The sequence below is a fragment of the Oryzias melastigma genome, linkage group LG6 (assembly GCF_002922805.2).
Source record: "Oryzias melastigma strain HK-1 linkage group LG6, ASM292280v2, whole genome shotgun sequence".
NCBI lineage: Eukaryota > Metazoa > Chordata > Actinopteri > Beloniformes > Adrianichthyidae > Oryzias > Oryzias melastigma.
The window spans coordinates 11,982,482-11,987,048 of NC_050517.1; the positions used below are offsets into that span (position 1 = coordinate 11,982,482).

At 38.9% G+C, this 4,567-nt stretch overlaps 1 long non-coding RNA gene across 2 annotated transcripts in view; it reads left to right on the top strand.

Moving 5' to 3' along the window:
- LOC112152440 overlaps window positions 1-4,567 on the top strand; it is a 46,637-nt gene that overhangs the window by 2,229 nt on the left and 39,841 nt on the right. The gene's annotated exons all lie outside the window — the stretch shown is intronic.

A 4,567-nucleotide genomic window follows, 5' to 3' on the forward strand; every position in this document is an offset into this window, starting at 1 on the left:
TCATGTGCGTGTGTGCAGGCACACACGTGTTTGTGTGACTTAATGTGCTCACATCCTCCCTCCCTCCCTCCCCGCTCTGCAGCCGACGGAGAGCACACTAAGTTCATCTAAGGACAGGGAAATGCTTTTCTTTCCAGCTTGAATCACTTTGGAAAAATGAGCCTCTGTACTGAATTGCCCCAGAAATTTGGCATGTTTCTCCTTATTGCTTTATTGTCTGTTTTGGCTGAACTTGCACTTCTCTCCTGCCAAGAGAGAACTTCAGGTCCCATGCAAGGAGCTGAGCCAGCGTCAGCCGCAGTCTGCAAGTGAATAAAGGACACATCTTTGCAGCCGTCGCTTCCTGTTTTGGTTGTAAATTAAAAACAAAATAATAAAGATGGTGACCTTTCTGTTTGGAAACTTCAAGCCAATTGATACGAAATGGTAACAAGTTTAGTCAGGATTTTCTGGAAGTTTTTCTCTTTGACGCCCTGCTCTGGTGCAGAAAGAAACTGTGAAAAGAAAGAGCGGGACTAGGGTGGGGGCAGCAGTTTTGCAGTCCCCCCCCCCTCACCACCTCCACCACCTTTATAATTTCTCCCCGATCGCAGAGGGAGTGGCCTGCGTCGGGTTCCTCTGGTCCTCCTGCAGCTGGGATCTGGCTCCCAAAGTCCTCCAACTCCAGCCTGAATTATGAAGGCTGGGGAATGGCAGCGAGCCTAATTACAATGACTGATTGCCCGTCTGTTGGCATTTCTCAGATGGTGATTGTTGGGTGTGTTGGATACAAGGAGAAGGAGGAGGTGCCGCTTCTTATTGGGCTTCCCCCGTCTTTCTTTGCTTGAGAACAGCCAGAGGACTGGGTTCTGATTGGCTGGAGAGAAAAGAGATGTCTCATGATTTGGCGAGGCAGAACTGGTGGAGACAGGTGATGTTACACTGGTGATTCTCTGTAGACCATTCAGCACGGAGCACAATTACACCCAAAATTACGTGCTGAACTGCAATTTTTTGTTGTCAAAAATCCGTTCTTGGGATCAGACTTTTCTCTGATTAAAGATTTTCCTTATTTTTTTTTCTTAAATTCAAAAGAACTTTATTTTCTTGTAAAAATACTGACCAAAAGGAAAACTGGAGGGTGTTGAATTGGCCATTTGTATGTCAGCAGAGGTGTGATGTGTGTGTTAAGTGGGTGCTGGTTTGAGTTGGCCTGCCTAGCTTTGTCCGGTGCTTTGGCTTTTGTTCCTTCAGTAATGAATAGTGGAAGCCTTGGCTTCAGCTGGAGTGTCTCATAGCAACTGAAAGGAGAGCTGGAGAGCTGAAAAGGCCAGAAGAGATCATGTGTTTTTTTGTTTTGAAAGGGTAAGACAGGCAAGACAATTGTTTGGGCATTTCTGGGAACATAAAAATGAATTTTGACAACTTGCACCATCCTGTACGTTACACGTTAGCTGTATTTCAATTGGGAGATGGGGGGAAATGTTTAATCTTTGACAAAAAATAATAAACGTATGTATTGGCAAAATAACTGAAGTTTTTCGGACTGTTATAAATCAAAATGATTTCACGTGTAAGTACCTTTCATTAGGCTGATCATCCGCGATGACAGATGCCCTCTCTGTGCTGAAAAAAGGGTTCATGCTTCGTTCTTTTTTAATGTTTGCAAATTTAACTGTATGCTACGGAGCCCCTAAAGGGACATAAAAATAATAATTAAAAAAAAAAAGAAATTGAGGTAAAAACCCAAATTTTCTGGTTACCATCTGGTGCCCACCAGATTATAACTGGTCTGCAGAAAGTAACTGTTTTTTTCCCTAAAAATTAAAGTAAAAAGCAAAATTATGATTACTACCAAATTGAAAACCTTTTTTTTTTCTAAAAATTGAAGTAAAAAAATGTTTTTCCAAGTTACTATCTGGTGTACACCGGATAGTAACTTGGAAAAAAAAGTTTCTAAAATCGGAGTAAAAATATGTTTGTTTCACTTAAATTGATGTAAAATAATTTTTCCTAAAAATGTAGGCATTTTTTTCTGATAACTATCTGGTGGAAACCTGATAGTAACTGAAAAAAAGATTTTTTCTAAAAAATGAAGTAAAAATAATTTTTTCTCAAATTTAAGGTAATTTTTTTTTCTCATTCCTAACTGGTGCACACCAGATAATAACTGGTGCATACCAGTGCATAGTGCATGGAGTGTACCAGATAATATCTGAAAAAAAAATATATATATTTTTTAACAAAAAATTGAGTAATCCATTTTTTTTCTAAAAAGAATGAAATAAAAAAAAATTCTTCTTATTACTAACTGGTGCTCATCAGATAGTAACTGGTGGGGACCAGTTGTCATCTGGTGTGCATCTGTCACTTCAGTGACTTTTACCAGTTACTTTTTTTAACTTCAGTTTTCAGAAAAATGAATAATTATTTTTTTACCTCTATTTTTTTATTTATGTTTTTATTTTACTTTGATTTCCTTGTAAGGGATCAGTAGGATCCTAATTTTAAGAATGTATTTTTGATACCTTTCATAGTCATTTGGTTGTTTAGACATCTTAGATTCTATTGGATGCATTAAAAATAGGAAATGCAGAGTCACACAACGTGTCTTTAAAACGTGTTCAGGCCACGTGACTTTGTTTGTTTTAGTCACGCTCCAACTTGCTGGTTTTTTTTCCTGTCTTTGTTTGGCACCATTACTGTTCACATGCAAGCTTATATTGTGTTGAGGGTCAAAATGGATATTCTTGAAAACGGGTCAATTCTGACCTAAACCCAATATATGGGTTTACATGTGAGCTAGACTGCCATTATTGTGGATTTTTGAGACGGTATCCGTGTTTTTTGTAAACAGTTGCAATCTGCTTTAACTGTTTCTAAAACAGGATCCTTAGAAGTAAGTCAAATTTCAAGATTTTCTTGAAATAACCAAATAAATCTATAAAGAAAATTGATTTACCAATAATTCTTATTTTAAGAAAAATAAAAAAGTCCCAAACAAACATTATTTTGATTTGAAAAACTTTCTTGATTTGATTATTTGTCTTTCAAGAGATTTTTTCTTGAAATTAATGTTTCTGTACTTTCTTAACATTCAGTTTTTGCGGTGTGTGGCATAAGGTGCATCATGGGAGAAAAGCATATCCCCTTTTTCACTCTGAGGGGAAATAAACTGATGAGTCTCAAAATACCAACATACCTTAATTTTTTAGGCTACTATAATCATGAATTTGTTTTATTTTGGCGGGGTTCAGAGTGTCGTTTTCCAAGTCAAGCTCACTGCTTGAAACAATCGCTTTGTGTTGCGTTATCTTCCGTGACTCATAAAAATCCAGGAGTATCCCTCAGTCATTTGATAGTGGAACTTCTCGTCCTTTTTGACGGATTGCGATCACTATCAAATACCAGATCTCCGTGTGTGTCCAGGACGGGGGGTTGCGGTGGCATTTTCTTGGTTAAAAAAAGCTGAAATAATTAAAACAAAGTTTAGCATAGAAATGCACCAGTGTGACCGGCACTGTTGCCCGGTTGTGTTTGCCCCGTGACCCAGACAGTACCTGTCTGCTGCCATGGTTACGGGGCAGGGCAGGTTTAGCAGGCCGACTCTGGGGATTACTTTCTTTGGCTTTAACCATCAGGCCTGTGCCCCTGTGACTATAAAATGGACCACACTGCACCTTTAGGAGTTCAGGGAGTTTTGTATTTTGCCCCAGTGGCTTTTAAAATGATCTTAAGTGCTGTGCAAAGGATTAGGGTTGCACAGCGTAATTATGCAAAGGTCAGTGTCCGTTCCTGTGTGATCAGCTTGTAGTGATTAGCTGTTAGAAAAGAAAATGCTCACAGAACTCCGGGATTCCGAAATGCTTACGGACCGTCAGACGGCATTTTTACACAGCGTTTGTGGTGCACTTGTAAAAAAGAAAAAAAAGGAGTTCAATCTGCACTGATTTTAAAGAGAATTTTCAAGAGGAACCCACTGCAGACATTATAGTCCAGAACCTAAAATCTTTGACTTGAACTGGAAGTACCATCATATTTATTTTAAAAAAATACATTATTGTATCGGCGACCTGAACTATTGTGGTTTTTCCTGTTCTAAGCTTCAATTAAAGAGTTTTTTAAACAGCTCTTTTGGTTTAGGGTGAGGTAAGGAAAGACCATTGACTGTACATGAGAACTGGACTGAGTGACCCCTCCCACCTCTCAACAGGAAGTACCTGCCGGTCTCAAAATGCCGGAATCTCAAAGACTTCTATTGAGAAATAAACTGGCCAGTCAAATGTCTCAGTAAAAACATCAAATGTTGGAAGTGTTTGATTGACAGATTCTCTTCAGTCTACTTTTAGTGGAAGGGGAGTGGCCTTCTAACATGCTCACCACTGACTGGAGAGAGTGGTTTCCATAGAAACTGTAGACCAATCACAGCTTATTGAGGACTTCTGGTTCCAACATGGCGACGGACATATCACAGAAAAATGACGACTGAATTTACTTCATTTGGTTTCTATGGTTGACGTCTCACTCGCTCAGTCCAGCTCTCTATATACAGTCAGTCAGAGGGAAAGATGAATTAATCAACCTTTAT